Below are 20,523 nucleotides of genomic sequence, written 5' to 3' on the forward strand. Positions count from 1 at the left end.
CACTTCACATTCTCAATGCACTATGGGCACTATTGAAAAATTCTTCAGCATTTCATTGAAAAGTCAGAACTCCAAGAACAAGGAAAGGACAATTTGGAGAATTATTAGGTATGAAACCAATAAGCTTAGCAAGGCAACTGATATTGATCTCCCAGATGGCAGTAGCAGCAAGGCAGATTATACTAAATTAGAATAATTGGCTGCTAAATTCAATGAATTCTTAAAAGAAGCTGAAAACAAGGGGACAAAAAATTATGTGCTGAAAGCAGGGCCAGTAAACTTACTTAGGCAGGTATGCACATTTCACCAACAGACATCAGTTTTGCTAACTTATTTCTTTAGAGATATCACACAAAAATTATTAGCACACTAAAAAGTAGTACCTCTTATGGCTATGATTCTATCACAGCCACAGTATTAAAATCTTTGCTGATTTCATAACATGTCTCTTGAGTTACTTTTGTAATCAGACACTCAGTCAAGGAGTATTTCCTGAAAGACTGAATGAGGCAAGAGTAGTATCAGTGCAAAAAACTGGAGATAAATAACTGACCTGCAATTACAGACTGAACTCACTTCTTCCAGTGTTCTCAAACTGTCTTGAGAAAGTACCTTACAACAGAATACCAAACTATCTTTCTGAGAATGACATGTTAACAACCGTTCATTTTGGCTTCAGTAAAGGCTTCTCTACTAAAAATCTGAAAATTCAATGTATTATTTCACAAACTCAATTCTAGAATAACTAAACAATGAAAATTACCCTGTTAGCATTTTCTGTTATCTGTGGATAGTAAAATTCTGAGGGAAACTAAAATGGTATAGCATTAAATATCTTCCCCTTGCATGGATGGAGTCATATCTTAACAAAAGAAAACATAGAACCACATTAGCAAATGATACAACAGGAATAAGATTAAATTCATCGTGGGGAAACCGTAAGTGTGGTGTATTGCAAGGTTTGGCAGTTAGGTCTCTCAGACTTTTGGTCTACATAAACAGATTACTGGGGTCTTTAGAGAACTCTCCAAAAACTGTAATGTTTACTGATGACACAAGTATATTGACAAAAGTCCAAACACATCCATACCAGATACAGGCAAGAGAATAATGGAGTGGGTTGAAAACTGGTTCACAGCCAGCACCTTAACCCTTAATCTTACAAACACTCATATTTCACAATTCAGGAAAAAAATAGTTACAAGTACCAAAAGTATAAAACAATGGGTATACATGAAGCTCTGTGTGTAAAGTTCCTGGATATCCAGGTGGACAATAAGCTGACATGGCATGGGCACGTGAATAAGTTAACTAAAAAGCTCAGTTCTGTTTGTTCTGCACTCAAACTGTATAATTAAATGATGATGGCATCCTCTTGGGCAAAATATTCTGGAGGTAAAATAGCCCCCCTTCGGATCTCCAGACAGGGACTACTCAAGAGGATGTTGTTATCAGGAGATAGAAAACTGGCGTTCTACAGATCGGAGCATGGAATGTCAGATCCCTTAATCGGGCAGGTAGGTTAGAAAACTTAAAAAGGGAAATGGATAGGTTAAAGTTAGATATAGTGGAAATTAGTGAAGTTCTGTGACAGGAGGAACAAGACTTTCGGCCAGGTGAATACAGGGTTATAAATACAAAATCGAATAGGGGTAATGCAGGAGTAGGTTTAATAATGAATAAAAAAATTGGAGTGCAGGTAAGCTACTACAAGCAGCATAGTGAACACTTTATTGTGGCCAAGATAGACATGAAGTCCACGCCTACAACAGTAGTACAAGTTTATATGCCAACTAGCTCTGCAGATGATGAAGAAATTGATGAAATGTATGATGAGGTAAAAGAAATTATTCAGGTAGTGAAGAGAGACAGAAATTTAATAGTCATGGGTGACTGGGATTCAACAGGAAGCGCAGTAGGAGAATACGGATTAGGGCTAAGAAATAACACTTGGTTTACGAATCATGAAAGAAGGTTGTATACATGGAAGAACCCTGGAGATACTAGAAAGTTTTAGATGGATTATATAATGGTAAGACAGAGATTTAGGAATCAGGTTTTAAATTGTAAGACATTTCCTGGGGCAGATGCGGACTCTGACCAAAATCTATTGGTTATGAACTGTAGATTAAAACTGAAGAAACTGCAAAAAGGTGGGAATTTAAGGAGATGGGACCTGGATAAACTTAAAGAACCAGAGGTTTTACAGAGTTTCAGGGAGAGCATAAGGGAACAATTGACAGGAATGGGGGAAAGAAATACAGTAGAAGAAGAATGGGTAGCTTTGAGGGTTGAAATAGTGAAGGCAGCAGAGGATCAAGTAGGTAAAAAGACAAGGGCTAGTAGAAATCCTTGGCTAACAGAAGAGATACTAAATTAATTGATGAAAGGAGAAAATACAAAAATGCAGAAATGGAGCAGGCAAAAAGGAATACAAACATCTCAAAAATGAGATCAACAGAAAGTGCAAAATGTCTAAGCAGAGATGGCTAGAGGACAAATGTAAGGATGTAGAGGCTTATCTCATGATGGGTAAGATAGATACTGCCTACAGGAAAATTAAAGAGACCTTTGGAGAAAAGAGAACCACTTGCATGAATATCAAGAGCTCAGATGAAAACCCAGTTCTTAGCAAAGAAGGGAAACCAGAAAGATGTAAGGAGTATATAGAGGGTCTATACAGGGGCGATGTTCTTGAGGACAATATTATGGAAATGGAAGAGGATGTAGATGAAGATGAAATGGGAGATATGATACTGCGTGAATAGTCTGACAGAGCCCTGAAAGACCTGAGCCGAAACAAGGCCCCGGGAGTAGACAACATTCCATTAGAACTACTGACGGCTTGGGAGAGCCAGTCCTGACAAAACTCTACCATCTGGTGAGCAAGATGTATGAGACAGGCGAAATTCCCTCATACTTCAAGAAGAATATAATAATTCTAATCCCAAAGAAAACAGGTGTTGACAGATGTGAAAATTACCGAATTATCAGTTTAATAAGCCACGGCTGCAAAATACCAACACGAATTCTTTACAGACGAATGTAAAAACTGGTAGAAGCCGACCTCAGGGGAAGATTAGTTTGGATTCCGTAGAAATGTTGGAACACGTGAGGCAATACTGACCCTACGACTTATCTTAGAAGCTAGATTAAGCAAAGGCAAACCTACGTTTCTAGCATTTGTAGACTTAGAGAAAGCTTTTGACAATGTTGACTGGAATACTCTCTTTCAGATTCTGAAGGTGGCAGGGGTAAAATACAGGGCGCGAAAGGCTATTTACAATTTGTACAGAAACCAGATGGCAGTTATAAGAGCCGAGGGGCATAAAAGGGAAGCAGCGGTTGGGAAGGGAGTGAGACAGGGTTGTAGACTCTCCCTGATGTTATTCAATCGGCATATTGAGCAGGCGGTGAGGGAAACAAAAGAAAAATTTGGAGTAGGTATTAAAATCCATGGAGAAGAAATAAAAACTTTGAGGTTCGCCGATGTCATTGTAATTCTGTCAGACACAGCAAAGGACTTGGAAGAGCAGTTGAATGGAATGGACAGTGTCTTGAAAGGAGGATATAAGATGAACATCAACAAAAGCAAAATGAGGATAATGGAACACAATCGAATTAAGTCGGGTGATGCTGAGGGAATTAGATTAGGAAATGAGACACTTAAAGTAGTAAAGGAGTTTTGCTATTTGGGGAGCAAAATAAAATGGTTGAAGTAGAGAGGATATAAAATGTAGACTGGCAATGGCAAGGAAAGCGTTTCTGAAGAAGAGAAATTTGTTAACATCGAGTATTTATTTAATTGTCAGGAAGCCATTTCTGAAAGTGTTTGTATGGAGTGTAGCCTTGTATGGAAGTGAAATATGGATGATAAATAGTTTAGACAAGAAGAGAATAGAAGCTTTCAGTTGAATGCATGATTACTGGAAATAATGAAGGAGCAATATGGAATCACTAACCTCAGAAGAATGATTATTTATCATAATAAAGTTTTATGAGAATAACTGCAGTAATGTCACTGTTCAATTGGCATGTCTGTTAAAGTTTGGAAAGAAAAGGACACCAAGTGAAGTGCTTACCACATAGTAAGTTACACCACTCAAAAGTCACTGTGATTTTGAAGCCATCAGATGGTCAATGTTCTGCTCCTCAACTCACACTGGTTTTCATTGTTGACATGTTGACAGCCAGACTTGAATCTACTGGGAATACTTGGGATGCAGGAAGCAAGGCATCAGGACAAAAATCCAGTCACTACCAATGACAACAGGGAGCAAGTCTGCATGTTTTTTGAGGATCAGCTGACCACATAGCCTCAACAGGCATCCCAACAATTAAGCACATCCAAAATAGCATTACAAAGGCTCACAAAAGTGGTGGGGCATGTCCCAACAAAATCCAAATTTGCCAGCCACTCAAGGAGAGGAATACAATGTGATGGAGAAATTGCACAAACCACATGATTGAGGAACTTGAAAATGGTGCCATCAGTATACACAAGATATGGTTCAGTGATGAGCCCTATTTTCAGATGAATGGTTACATGAACAAACGAAATTGGTGCCACTAGGGTACAGAAATTCCTCATTTCAGTGTTGTCTTGCCACTGCATCCATGGTGTGGTGTTCCATACATAAAATCAGATCATTGGTCCAATATTCATTGATTGTATTGTCACAGGAGTGGAGTATCAGGACTTGCTGGAGCAGCACTTTGGCCCAGAAGCAGGCTGTCTCAACATGACTTGCCAGTACTGGTTCATGCAGGATAGAGCTCAACCCCATAGAATTGCTAACATCTTCACATGCTTTGAAGTAATGTTTGGTGAACATATGATTGCACTGGATGCATGGAAATTCATTATGCACAGGAAAGAATGGCCCCCATATAGTCCAGACCTCAATCCTTGTGTCTTCCTCATACAGGAATCCCCCAGGTCACTGGAGGACCCAAAATCTGTCATCAGAAGCGAGATTGAGGCACTTGAATCCATTACACTCCAGTGTGTTATGACAGAGTTTTGAAACTGACTGTATACCAATCTAGCTGGAGGTGATAGACATTTTGAGCATTTTGTGCAGCAAATGTTATTCATAGCTGTATTCAGTAAAATAGGACTCATGTTCTTGTATGCTGTCTTTTTTCCACAGTTAACACTTACTTTCTATCATGTTTTTTTGTGACAATCTGTACTTCATGAGGATTAAGATGTAGTAAGATGGAATGGTCCCACTTGCTGTGAGTCTATCCCTTAAATATTTTTTTTTATTTTCCTTTCTGTTTTTTATTATACATAAATTTCACATATGGTATCATAAGTACTTAAAATTGCTAAATTCTTATTGACACAATAATACACTCAACTTTATTATTTGTGGCATAATTTACAGTCTGATGATATCAACAGTGTAAGTAATCCATGCAGAAACAATTTATTTAAAGAATAGAAATGAAGTATGGCACTTGAGTGGGTGTCACAAAGAATAAACTGAAAGGAGTTGTTTCACCCCTATTCTTGATGGTCCATGTGTATTTATGGGCTGTGATTTTAATTTTAGTGTTGTTAATGATGCTACTTTCAATCATGGGACTGGTTGGTTTACTGCTATTCTTGTAAGAGCTGATAGTAGTGCTCATGCTGCTGTTGCTTTGGTGAGTTATATTCTATTAACATGAACCACATGCATGCCAAAATTCCACCCCACTGAAAACTGTTTTTCGATTGACATAGCTTTTTAGATAACCCTCATTTTCCTCTTTTTGATAAATATGTTACTTTTTCAAAAAACTCCATGTTTTAAAATTCATTATGATACAGCATTATGGCATTGAAGAATTTTTGAATCTTAAAAGGTAGTCTTGTCAAAACCCTACTGTCACAGCTTTTCAGCAACAAATTTCCTTTCCAAAAATGTATTTCTTGTCAAAAATAACATTTTAGTATGTTAATTACTGAAATTTTGAAATATTGCTATCCATAAAATTCTTGACAGGATTTGTAAATCCTCATACATGCTAAAGCTTCAGTGCCATGAAATAGTATATATCATTTTGCTACATTTTTGTTATATAGCTTATACTTTATCAAGGTATCTTCACTACCAAATTGTATTTTACTTTTTCTTTTATGTTAATATTAAAAATGTGGCAGTCCTCTATTTTCTCATTTTATAATATCTGTTCTGGCATCTTTATATAGGTGACATGTACGAAATTGTAGTGAGTCAGTAACTAGCCATCAATGAGTGCACATGCTTTGTTGAGTGTTCATCAGTATTATCAAGTCACTCAGCATCCACAAAAAGATGTATACATTGATAGTTGGTGGAAACTGCTGCTGTGTTAAGTTTTGTTTGAGCTCATAGTTACTTTCAAATTAATTTTTCAGTTTTATGTAACTGGGACTCCTCCATTTTCCTCAATGTGAAATTGTTAAATGTAAATTTTTCTCATACACAAGATAAAAGAAACAGTGCTGCACAGATTGTGTAGTAAGCAATTTTTAAGAATTATGTCAAATTTCATTATGTTAATTTTATAGTAATCAAGAAAAGGTACACTACCGGTACATGTCATAAAATAACTCAATAGCAAATTTCATTTATAGTTTGTATTTCAATTTTTAATGCCATCCATATCTGTAGTCTTCATTATCTACCTTGTCTTCATCGAGTATTCTTTTCCCCTGCCTCCTTTGCCCAGCAAACTTGAAAATTTTCTTCACTTCATCAGCCCTTCTGATTCTCTTTACTGTGAATTCACCTGGGTGGAAGCCTAATCTCTGCAGACACTTGCTACTTCCTGCATTTCCACTATTAAACACTAGACAGTCATCACACACAGCTATCTTCACAACATTTGACGGTAAAAAATACTATTTTTGGACAACACATCCATGTAATGTGATTGCTGCTCTCATTCATGTTTCATATTTTTCCATTTATACATTTTTTTCAGCAGTTAAGTATTGATTACATATCTGAAAGCTAGCTTTATAACATATAAAACAGCAAATGGCAAACCATGCTTATGGCTGTGCAGCTTTCCACTGACTTTCTACTGACATCTGTGTAAAGTTTACTGAAGAATATCACCCACACCACTCGCTGTATTGATTTCACATTATGTATGTTCCCCCTGATGGCTTTTCTATAATATGTTTGTAAAGTATGAATTTCAATGCCTGTCAACCTGTTAGCAGTTCCCAGTGGCTTCCCTTATTTTAATTTACGGGCTTTAAATCCTTTCACAGCCTTTTAGATACATCTACAGGTCATTTCTATTGTGTATCCAAAAAACCAGCATAAAAAATGTTATGATATAAAAAGTGTGGATCACAACACAGATAAAGGAGGTGTAGCACGTGCAGACAGCCAAAGAAAATTTCTTAAAGGATATTTCTAGGCAGATTTCTGTTATGAAACTTTGAGACATCATTCTTAAAGTATTACTCTAATAAATTAAGCCGTTTAAAAAATAACTAATCTTTTTGCTATTTTCTGCCCTTAAAGGCTGGATCAACCTAAGTCTTTTTTGCAACCACGTGAAACCCTCAGTTGTTCCACCAACACAGGCATCAAAACTGATGGTAGCAAACAAAAAATAGAATCTTTGAACTATGATTACAAATTTTTCTTTACAAAGAAGTATTCAGGCATAATGCTCTAGATTAATTCATACAACACCTTGATGTAACAGTTTGTGGGGATATGAAATGAGATTGTGACTCTGACTCAGTGTTAGGTGACACACTTGGCAGACTTCAGTTCACTGGTAAGCTACTGGAAAAATGCACTCTCCAAGGAAGACTCCATACTAAATACTTGTGTGACCGTCCTTAGAATATTTCCCAGGTGTATGGGGCTTGCAACAGAGAGGATTAGCAGGGTGTGCTGAATATACACAAGGAAGAACAGCACGGGATGGTAACATCAAAGGCATTCATCCACCCCTTAAAGCAACCATGCTAAATCCGTTCTTAACAATGCTGATGATGTGCTGATGCGAGACGAAGGAACAAGAAGAAGAAGAAATCTTAATAGCATGGATTCCGAAAACTCGCACTCTTCTCGTATCACAGACTGAAAGCTTTGGATCATAGCAGACAGGTAGATGCAGTATTTCTTGATTTCTGAAAAGCATCTGAAGTAGTTCTATGGGTATTATCAAAAGTACGATCGCATGGGGTACCAACCGAAATTTGTGATTGGATTGAGGATTTTTTGGTACAGGAGATATAGCAGTTTACCTTGGATGAAGAAACATCAACAATAACTTCAGGTATGCCCCATGGAAGTTCGTTGAGTCCCTTGCTGCACATGTTTTATATTAATGACCTTTTAGACAACACTGATAGTAAGACTTTTTGCAGATGATGCAGTTGTCTATAATCAAGTACTGTCTGAAAGAAGCTGGATAAATATTCAGCCAGATCTTGATAATGTATTTGAGTGGCACAAAGATTGGGAACTTGCTTTAAATATTCAGAAATGTAAAATTTTACAGTTTATAAAACAAAGAAAGGTAGTAAACTGTGACTATAGTATCAAGGAGGCACTGCTGAAATCGATCAACTTGCACGAATACCTAAGAGTAGCATTTAGTTATTGGTAGAATACTGGGGAAATGCAATCAGTCTATGAAGGGGATGGCTTACAAATCATACGTGCAACCCATCCTAGAATACTGCTCAAGTGTGGGGAACCCATACCAAATAGGACTAACAGGGACTGTTGAACGTAGACAGAGATGGATAAGTTGTTTGATCCACGGGGCAGTGACGCAGAGATACTAAAGAAACAGAACTGGCAGGCTCTTGAGGAAAGATGCAAGCTATCCAGAGGAAGTCTGCTAACCAAGTTTCAGGAGCCAGCTTTAGTTGATGGCTCTAGAAATATACTGTGGCCCGCTAGGTATCACTACCGTATTGATAGTGGGGATAAGATTATATTAATAACAGCACGATGGAGGTATTTAAACAATACACTTTCTAGATGTTTTCAACTATTTTTGTAATTTTGGGACGCATTGCACATTGTTCACGTTGGCTTACAGCCACACCAGCGTGTTTCTCACGAGCGTTTACGCCGGAATTCAAGCAACACGCGGGGCAGTCTCAGTGTTGGCACACGGCCGCTTTTCTCACGCAGCGAGAAGACCAAGAAAATCCCGTCAGTAGTGGGAAAGTGCGAGTTGTGACAACATATACTCTGGGCATTTACTGTTAGTATCAACCATGAGCGGAATTTCGTTAAAAAAGAATGCCGCACTTGCGTTGTGTACTGCGATAGTTGTCCACTGGCGTCGGTTAATCTATAAAAACAAGTGCAATTTTTAATTAATGATCGACCTTTATGTAGAGAGGTTCACCGCTAACTCTATGTGAATATCAATAATTAATTAAAATTTGCTCGTGTTTTTACACATTACAGCAAAGACAACACGACAATGCAGCACCTCAAGCACGGGAAACATTACGAATTATTGGCATAGAACACAGAACACGCACTTGAAAATGGGGAGAAGTTCCCGAAATGCGTCGTGTAAAATACAATAAAAAGGAAAGCTGCAGGCTTTCACCAGCCATGTCTAATGTATCAAATCAAATTTTGCAGGTGTCTACGGACTGGGAATTCGATGAGTTCTCTACATTTTGCGTTTCTCCTCAGCCAATCTACAACTACTGTATTACTAAAAACACATGAAGACGCTAAAAGAGGAATCTATCAGATCACCGACAACAGGAGCGTGGAAGAATATCAGCGACCAGTATGAGAAAATAGCAAACTTCCTTCACTGTGTGAGATCCTCAAGTGGAAAACACGGAAGAATTGTTCAAATGGTTCAAATGGCTCTGACCACTATGGGACTTAACATCTTAGGTAATCAGTCCTCTAGAACTTAGAACTACTTAAACCTAACTAACCTAAGGACATCACACACATCCATGCCCCAGGCAGGATTTGAACCTGCGACCGTAGCGGTCACGCGGTTCCAGACTGAAGCGGAAGAATTGTCAAACCATGAAGATGAGGTAGCAAGTAGTATAGTTACAAAATGAAATTTTCGATTGTGCTAATAACCATAGCAAACAGCAGTCATTGTTTCAGATGCATAGACGTAGACGCATTTGGTCATCAAGGAGACTTCACAATTTTGGAGACAGCATGATAACAAAAATTTTGATGATCATTGATAAGCGTAATGGAAAGTACTCCTGCAAATGGAACGAAAGCAACTAATAGCGGTAAAAGTATAAAAGAACGTTTTGCTGATAACTTCATTTCCTTTTAAGGATCTATACCTTCGTAAGATCGTTATGTTAACTTCCTCGAATGAGAAGTAGTTCTTTTAATCTCAAAATCGTCTTCTTCATATTTTATGCGTGAATATATTTCAGTATACACTGTTTATAAATGTTAGTGAAATGTTTGCTGTCAGTGCTCAACAATGTCATCCATTCCAGCCCACTTTTCCCCCTAAACGGCCGCTGTAACTGCTCTCCACGATTCTCTATCTCTGTTTTTGTACTCTTCGCCGCGTGAGTTGTACACTCTTGGGTGTTTCTGCATTTCCATAATCGTTGCGTCGCTCTCCAGACTCTCCATTCTGACACTTTGTAAGATACAAGACAGCTACAATGACAGTAATTCCCGTCTGAAAAATGAACAGCAAACTGCCGAGTCCCCAGTCCCTCTACTCAGCTGTTTCATAAGTTAACACCTGCACACAGACTATTTAACAAAGTTATATCGACTCTTACGCAGCGGGCCTGTCAAATCAGTGGCGACACATTGCGCAGACGTGTCTGGATGGTGTTAATTACTCACTAAATGCTTTACACTATACAAAATCCACTGATCAGCCAAAACATTACGACAAGTTTGTCCGTTTTTGGAATGGAATACGTCACTGATTTTGTGTATCAGTGATCCGACAGTTTGTTAGTAGGTTTGTGGAGGTGTGTGAAATCAAATGTCTACGCACAAGTCATGTAATTCGCGCAAATATTGGGCCGTTCGTCTGCGTAAGCGGTGATGGCGCCCGATAGCGACCCAGATATGTTCCATAGTAGTTACATTTGGTGAATATGGTAGCCGAGACATAAGCGTGAGTTCCTTATAATGTTCCTCAAATGTCTGCAGTACAGTTCTGGCTCCGAGATAGGGACAATTATACTGCTGAAAGACTACATCGCTGTCGGGGAAGACATCAAGCATGAAAGGATACTGGTGGTTCGCAGCTGTCAGCATGTCTTCAATTACTACCGCAAGTCCCATGCAAGCGCAGGAGAATGTCTCCAATAGTGTAAAGCCGTCGGCACACGGACCGTGCATCCGAACGTTGAGCGTTGAGCGTGCCGAGTTTCTGACGTCATAGCGTGGAACAGCATTTTCGGGATTCTTTCCGAACGTGCAGAGCAATATCTGGCATGTCAGATATTCTGAGCGTGCGTCTGAGCGTTGGCCAATGAGATGGCACAACGCCACCCACTTCACACGCTCGCCGTCTCCTTCAGTACAGAGTTGTGAGGCGCCATATTGCCATTCATTTCAAGTCTATATGTATGTACGCTTTTCTGAGCACCACCAAACTGATAATCACTGGAAAACCCGTTGTTAACTTTGTGATTCGTTGCAATAAAATAATGAGAAACATCATATTTGTAACAAAAGAATAGTTGTAACTAGCGTATTAGTTGTAACTTGCGTGTTATGAGAGTAGGCTATTTGAAGGCAGCGACACACTGAAGATCCACCCAAAACGCATTGTTCTTGGTACAATGTGTTATAATTAAATTTCAATTAGTAACATAACTACGATTAAGGTTTTTAGCATAAGGTAACATTCTATCAAAAGGAATTAAGCTCTGATGTTGGTTTAGCGTAATGAATCGCGTCACTCTCCACTAACGAGTTTTTTTGTTGGGGCGGTGGTTCGCGTCCTGACACAACCAATTTTTTTTTCCCTAACATTCGCGTTTTTATTAAGTTCTGATACTTTATTATTAGTTTAATATAAGTATAGACTATAATATTTGCTGTTATGTAAATTCAAGTTCCCCTTTTTTGAGGGGTGACTTTGTTCAATTGGCTTAATCTACAGGACAGCTTGCGCTACTTGTATACAGATATTTTGCTCCTTTTTCTTTTAAGCTTCGTAATTCACATGTTGCAAGGATTCTGATACTGGGTGGGAACAGTGATCAAGTAAGACTGACCTTGGGGCTTTACTAAAATGTGGGAATGATGAAATAATGTCTATCTTATGCGGAGAAGTATTCCAAATTTGTATCGCACTATTTGTAAAGGAACTTTTATAAGCCTGTGTCCTTATTAATTGGACGTGGTACTTTCCCTTTCGTGGACGATGGAGGAAATGTGCGTTTTAATAGACCTAAGGTGAGAAATTTACGCGCGCCCGTTGAGTAAACAGTGTGATTTACGAACTAGAAACATCCCTCAACTGCCGGTGGAGTGCGTTGCGATCGCTTATACCACGTTCGGGCCCACGTACCGTATGCACAAGTCGCATCGTTCCTGAGCGTTCAGCAGCACGTTGAACTTTCCACGCTCAACGTCAACGTTCGACAGCACGGTCCGTGTGCCGACGGCTTAAGTCTACGTCCGTAGCATGCTGCACGTTTCGGGCAACCATTCGCCTCGATGACGGATTTTGTGGAGACGATCATCGACCTAGTGTAGCAAAAATGTGATTTACCTGAAGAGCCCACATGTTTCTATTGATCGAAAATCGAATTTCGATAGTGCCGTGCACGTAATTTACAATGTCAATGTGTCAATATGTAAACAAGTAGGGGTGGTCTGCTGAAGAGCTCCATGTTCAACAATGTACGACGAACGGTGTGCTCCGGAACACATGTGCGTGCACCATGATCGTGCTCTTTCGGCAGAGATGCCACAGATTACCATCTACCCTGCTTTGCAAAGCAGACAAACCTCCGAACGCCACGTCCTGTGAAGACTCGTGGACGTCCATTTGGCGCCTAGTGGTAGTTTCACTGCCCTTCTACCTTTTTCCGTAGATTCTCACGACAGTAGCATTCGAACATTTTAACAGCTTCGCCTCTTTCGAGACATTAATTTACAGACTCTGCGTGATAATAATGTGCCCTTTGTTGTCACTTATATCAGAGGATTTTCCCTATTTGCAGCCGATATCTTGGCTACGGCAATGCCCCGTACGTCTCTGGTTCGTTTACGTACAGGGTTATTACAAATGATTGAAGCGATTTCACAGCTCTACAATAACTTTATTATTTGAGATATTTTCACAATGCTTTGCACACACGTACAAAAACTCAAAAAGTGTTTTTAGGCATTCACAAATGTTCGATATGTGCCCCTTTAGTGATTCGGCAGACATCAAGCCGATAATCAAGTTCCTCACACACTCGGCGCAGCATGTCCCCATCAATGAGTTCGAAAGCATTGTGGATACGAGCTCGCAGTTCTGGCACGTTTCTTGGTAGAGGAGGTTTAAACACTGAATCTTTCACATCACTATGCGTGAAACTTGCCCGCACGCGTTCAACCGTTTCTTCGCTCACTGCAGGCCGACCCGTTGATTTCCCCTTACAGAGGCATCCAGAAGCTTTAAACTGCGCATACCATCGCCGAATGGAGTTAGCAGTTGGTGGACCTTTGTTGAACTTCGTCCTGAAGTGTCGTTGCACTGTTATGACTGACTGATGTGAGTGCATTTCAAGCACGACATACGCTTTCTCGGCTCCTGTCGCCAATTTTGTCTCACTGCGCTCTCGAGCGCTCTGGCGGCAGAAACCTGAAGTGCGGCTTCAGTCGAACAAAACTTTATGAGTTTTTCTACGTATCTGTAGTGTGTCGTGACCATATGTCAATGAATGGAGCTACAGTGAATTTATGAAATCGCTTCAACCATTTGTAATAGCCCTGTACTTTTGTTACCGCGTCGTGTGCCCGCAACGCCACCTGGGGGCATCGAACGTCGCGGTGGGCAGCGGTCATAATGTTTTGGCTTGTCAGTGTACAGTAACTAGTGACTAATGCAAATAACCCAAGAAACGGACACAAACAGAATTTAGATAGATCGCTGGAAGCTGCACTGCGCTGTTATCTATGTAACAGATTGGTAGATTGCGTTCTTCCTGGAAGATCACTCCCCCAGGCGGATCATAAAAACGCAGTGCGTTTCTCGCACATGTGGCCAAGCTCAGCGTGAAAAACAAGCAGATCGAATGCACCCCAGCCCGTTCGCACCGCGTCAACACTGAAGTCTGCGGGAGCGCAGCTTGCGAAAAGACGTCTTATGGCCAGCCCCATTCAATAGTGGCCTATACACTCAGAATATGCAAGTCATGAGACAGTGACATGCACATGAACAGACAGCAGTAGTACTGCGTACACAAGCCATGGAATGGCAATACATGATTACGTCCGCACGACGCGAATCAACGAACTTTGAACGCGGAATGGTAGTTGTAGCTAGATGCCTGGGATATTCCATTTCGAAAATGGTTAGGGAATTTAATATTCCGAGATCCACAGCGTCAAGAGTGTGCCGAGAACATCATGTTTCAAAAATTATCTTTCACCACGGACAACGCCGTAGCCGAAGACCTTCAGTTTGACCGAGAGCAGCGGCGTATGCATAGAGTTGTCACTGCTAGTAGACAAGCAGCAGTGGGTGAAATAACGACAAAAATGAATGTGGGACATAAGGCGAATGTATATATTAGGATAGTGAGGCAAAATTTGGGTTTATGGGCTATGGCATAAACTGGCTAGTGGGAGGACAGGAAATAGCGACAGAGTAGGAAGCTGTGACACTACATCTAGTCTTGGGGCATCCCTGGAAGACATTTTAGGTACTGACCCTATTAGGGTCATTGCAAATTTTGCCGATATACATATGAGTAAATTGGCATACCACGCCCATTTTCATTCTCTGCTTTCGTATGGGATCATATTCTGGGGTAACTCATCATTGAGTAAAAGAGTGTTCATTGCACAAAAGCGTGTAATCATAATAATTGCTGGAGCTCATCCAAGATCATCCTGCAGACACTTATTTAAAGAGCTAGAGATCTTCACTGTTGCCTCACAATATGTATATTCACTTATGAAATTTGTTATTAACAATCCGAATGAATGCAAAAGTAATAGCAGTGTACATGGCTACAACACTAGGAGAAAGGATGATCTTCACTGCTCAAGGTTAAATCTAACTTTGGCTCAGAAGGGGGTAAATTATGCTACCACAAAAGTCTTTGGTCACTTACCTAATAGCATAAAAAGTCTGGCAGATAGCCATATAGCATTTAAAAGGAAATTAAAACAATTTCTTAATGGCAACTCCTTCTATCCTTCTACTCATTAGATGAATTTTTGGATTTACACTCCTGGAAATGGAAAAAAGAACACATTGACACCGGTGTGTCAGACCCACCATACTTGCTCCAGACACTGCGAGAGGGCTGTACAAGCAATGATCACACGCACGGCACAGCGGACACACCAGGAACCGTGGTGTTGGCCGTCGAATGGCGCTAGCTGCGCAGCATTTGTGCACCGCCGCCGTCAGTGTCAGCCAGTTTGCCGTGGCATACGGAGCTCCATCGCAGTCTTTAACACTGGTAGAATGCCGCGACAGCGTGGACGTGAACCCTATGTGCAGTTGACGGACTTTGAGCGAGGGCGTATAGTGGGCATGCGGGAGGCCGGGTGGACGTACCGCCGAATTGCTCAACACGTGGGGCGTGAGGTCTCCACAGTACATCGATGTTATCGCCAGTGGTCGGCGGAAGGTGCACGTGCCCGTCGACCTGGGACCGGAAAGCAGCGACGCACGGATGCACGCCAAGACCGTAGGATCCTACGCAGTGCCGTAGGGGACCGCACCGCCACTTCCCAGCAAATTAGGGACACTGTTGCTCCTGGGGTATCGGCGAGGACCATTCGCAACCGTCTCCATGAAGCTGGGCTACGGTCCCGCACACCGTTAGGCCGTCTTCCGCTCACGCCCCAACATCGTGCAGCCCGCCTCCAGTGGTGTCGCGACAGGCGTGAATGGAGGGATGAATGGAGACGTGTCGTCTTCAGTGATGAGAGTCGCTTCTGCCTTGGTGCCAATGATGGTCGTATGCGTGTTTGGCGCCGTGCAGGTGAGCGCCACAATCAGGACTGCATACGACCGAGGCACACAGGGCCAACACCCGGCATCATGGTGTGGGGAGCGATCTCCTACACTGGCCGTACACCACTGGTGATCGTCGAGGGGACACTGAATAGTGCACGGTACATCCAAACCATCATCGAACCCATTGTTCTACCATTCCTAGACCGGCAAGGGAACTTGCTGTTCCAACAGGACAATGCACGTCCGCATGTATCCCGTGCCACCCAACGTGCTCTAGAAGGTGTAAGTCAACTACCCTGGCCAACAAGATCTCCGGATCTGTCCCCCATTGAGCATGTTTGGGACTGGATGAAGCGTCGTCTCACGCGGTCTGCACGTCCAGCACGAACGCTGGTCCAACTGAGGCGCCAGGTGGAAATGGCATGGCAAGCCGTTCCACAGGACTACATCCAGCATCTCTACGATCGTCTCCATGGGAGAATAGCGGCCTGTATTGCTGCGAAAGGTGGATATACACTGTACTAGTGCCGACATTGTGCATGCTCTGTTGCCTGTGTCTATGTGCCTGTGGTTCTGTCAGTGTGATCATGTGATGTATCTGACCCCAGGAATGTGTCAATAAAGTTTCCCCTTCCTGGGCCAATGAATTCACGGTGTTCTTATTTCAATTTCCAGGAGTGTAGTAAGAGTGTAATTACCCCAACCCCCACAAAAAATATTAAGTGTCATGTAATATTTTGTGTAATGTAATATCTTGTATAGACACCTTTTATTAACCTGACACGTTCCACATCATTACGAAGTGTCGTATCCATGATCTATGGAACAAGTATTAATCTAATCTAATCTAATCAGACTACCGACTCGAGTGCCTTAGCACGATACGCCTTCAGTGCTTCTCTTGGTCTCGTGACAAAACCGGTTGGACCTAAGACAAATGGAAAACCTTGGCTTGGTCAGGTGAGTCCCGATTTCAGTTGGTAAGAGCTGCTGGTAGAGTTCGAGTGTGGCGCAAAGCCCACGAAGCCACTGACCGAAGTTGTCAACAAGATACTGTGCAAGCTGGTGCTGGGTCCATAACAGTATGGGCTGTCTCTCCATGGAACGTACTGGGACCTCTGGGACGAGTAAACCTATCATTGACTGGAAACGGTCATGTTCGGCTGCTTGGAGACCACTGTTGGACTCCATGTGCTCAAAAAATGACTGAATTTTTATGGATGTCAATGCTCTGTGTCACCGGACCACAATTGTTCACAAATGGTGTGAAGAACATTCTGGACAATTCGTGCGAATGATCTGGCCACCCAGATTGCCCAGCATGAATCCCATCCAGCACTTATTTGACATAATCCAGAGGTCAGTTTATGCACAAAATCCTGCACAGACAACACCTTCGCAATTGTGGACGGCTATAGAGGCAGCTTGGCTCAGTAATTCCGCAGGGGACCTCCACCGAAATGTTGAATCCGTGCCACGTCGGGTTGCTGCATTATGCCGGGGAAAATGAGGTGCGACACGGTATTATGACGTACCCCATGACTTTCGTTACTACGGTGTAATGTGGATGTGAATTCACGCTCAAACGCACGTGGAAAACAAGCCAGTGTGGCTGGAGCGTCAAAGAGGTGTTCGCTATTTCAAATCGGTAGCCCGTTTCTTAACTGCTGAAAGTGAAGTAGCAGACTCTTTATAAACCGCGTGGAGGTAATATTTTCCTTTTATCCAATATTTGTAACTGTATGTTACGTCACAGATGAAAATCCGTATTACATGTTACACAGGTACACTGGCTGACAAACAAAAAAGTGACGCACTCAGAAGACGTGGTCGATCTCCATCCAACTTAGTGTCGTAATTCTCTGTGACAGGTAACGCTCCCAACTCAGTACACTAGTGTTGTTCGTTCTAAGTGTAGTTACTAAGGCCGGCCGCGGTGGTCTAGCGGTTCTAGGCCCTCAGTCCGCGGGACTGCTACGGTCGCAGGTTCGAATCCTGCCTCGGACATGGATGTGTGTGATGTCCTTAGGTTAGTTAGGTTTAAGTAGTTCTAAGTTCTAGGGGACTGATGACCACATATGTTAAGTCCCATAGTGCTCAGAGCCATTTGAACCATTTTGTAGTTACTAAGCGTTGCAGGGCATAGAAGGGACGTGACGACTTCAGATGTTGGGCGATCACTGTGAGGAAGACGGAAATGCAAAATACTGGTACGAGACAGCGCTATTAGTACCTGTCAGAGTTTGGGGTCTCATTGAGCGTCTCTTTTTGGCCGACTGGTCGAATAGTACGCTATCCAGATTTGTGGGGCATTCGGAGATGGCAGTGGCTCTATGTTGGACTGGATTGGAACGTAAGAGCAGGCAAATTCACCGTCAAGCTTCCGGTCGACCACGTCTCGCCATCACATGGTCGGATTGCGGTACTGTGCACTAAGCGTTCATAGCCCCCTCACATCTGCGCCGGTCATTAGAGAACAATTAATGGACTTCCTGCGACCTTATGTGTGATCCAGCACAACTGGTCGAAAATTAGCAGCTGCCAGACTATCGAATCGCCACGCCATGCATAGGCTGCGGTTAACACATCACAAACGGCAGCAGTTGGAGTGGAGCCTTGACTTGGAGTGGGGCCGTGACCACGAAGTGTGAACTTTTTATGAATGGCATCGCACTGTGTTCACGGATAAACTGCAATTCTACACTGCCCTTGTTGGTCATCGTCGACTCGAATAGTGGCGATCTGGAGAGGGGTGCGTTCCTCTAGTGTTATGGAGAAGTTCCATGGAGTCACTCCTGGAATCATGACGTGGAGAACCATCGGTTTGACTTCAGATCAAGGCTGGCAGTGACTGAGGCAACACTGACAACACAATTTATGTGTCACCTCTCATAAAACAGTATAATGCCCCTCTACACATAGCACGTGTCTCTATGAACTATCTACGTGTTCTCCTGTGGCCATTAGGATTCCCAGACTTACTCCTTGTGAACTACCTGCGTGATGCTGAGGTTCTACTGTGGCCCATTGGATTTCCATATCTATCCCCTATAGGACACGTGTGGGACAAGCTGAGACACCACCACCGTCTCATTGCCAGAATCAGGGTCATCAAGGACCAGTTACAGCAGCTGAGCACCAGATTGGCTCAGGAAAGGAGGCAATGGCTTCATTACACCATTCCCAACCGAATCTGTGCATCCAGGTTAAATGGGGGTGCAACGTCATACTGATAAGTGGCCTCCCATAGGCAAATTCTTCATAAATTCAACGTGGTTTTGTAATCATTGAAATAACGTGACACATCCTCTCAGTCCATGAAGTTTCATTTTGTTGCCCAACCCCCACTCCCATTCTGTGTGCAACACTTTTTCTGTCAGGCAGAGCATATTTATTACTTATTTCAGTAATCCGTGCCTGCAGGTATTAGTTTATTCACATAAGTTTTCATCAGTCCATTTTGTGAATTTCCAAACTTGCATTGGTAAAGGAACCCACTACTATATAGAGTACTCAGTTTTGTAAAGTCTTTATTTTCCATCTCAATTCCACTCACAGCTTTGGTTAATGGTGACTGATTCCGAAGCTTCCCGTTCATTATCGACCTATTAAGTTAGCGTATGTCGGCGTTATTCCACACAGCAACCACTCACCGATGAATTTAATCAAAGCACAGGTCTTATTCAGATGTATCTTCTTCCACGCCTTGTACACGCAGGCATGGGTATCGTGTTATGTCGGACAGGGTACATATTTGTGGACTTCCAATACTGCGGCAGTAACACGTAACTTAGTGTGAAGTAGGCGCTTATATTAAGCCACAGAATGTTCGAAGACGAACATTTATTCCTAGCTTAAAATGTACGAATATTATTGTTAATCATTTCAGAACCACTCAGATAACGGTTCGATAATGAGCGGGAAATTTTGAAACTAGTCACCATCAACCCTGATTACCAATACATCTGAGACGGAAAGAAATAAAGGAGTAATAAAATCCATTTTGAATTAATGTTGTTTTATCTCATGGCGTTTTGTTGCTTTTGGTTTTATGTTGGGTTCCGCAATGTGGTGTATTTTTTGCAATGCCTGCCTACATAGGATTTGTCATATTGTACAGTGATAATCACTATACATGTACCATGTGATGTAGTCCCTTATGTAACTAAATCTTGTTAGTGAACCCTTTGTAGATTTCGGTGCATGCCGCATATGGTAGGCTGTGTCAGAAACTAGGTTGGCACCAGAAAGTAATACAATTTGCTGCTTTCTTTGATGCTTTTGCAATCTCATTCGTTTTCAGTATGTGAAAGCTACCAACTGACAAGTCTACAAGACTTTTGTCTTTATGAAAATTAACGAATGTCGAATGAACTCCTGTTT

General features: G+C 41.8%; 1 protein-coding gene across 1 annotated transcript in view; it reads right to left on the reverse strand.

Moving 5' to 3' along the window:
* The window catches only part of LOC126092143 (uncharacterized), a 173,984-nt gene that overhangs the window by 21,535 nt on the left and 131,926 nt on the right, over nucleotides 1-20,523 (reverse strand). The gene's annotated exons all lie outside the window — the stretch shown is intronic.

This window comes from Schistocerca cancellata, chromosome 7 (assembly GCF_023864275.1).
Source record: "Schistocerca cancellata isolate TAMUIC-IGC-003103 chromosome 7, iqSchCanc2.1, whole genome shotgun sequence".
In the NCBI taxonomy this organism is placed as follows: Eukaryota; Metazoa; Arthropoda; class Insecta; order Orthoptera; family Acrididae; genus Schistocerca; species Schistocerca cancellata.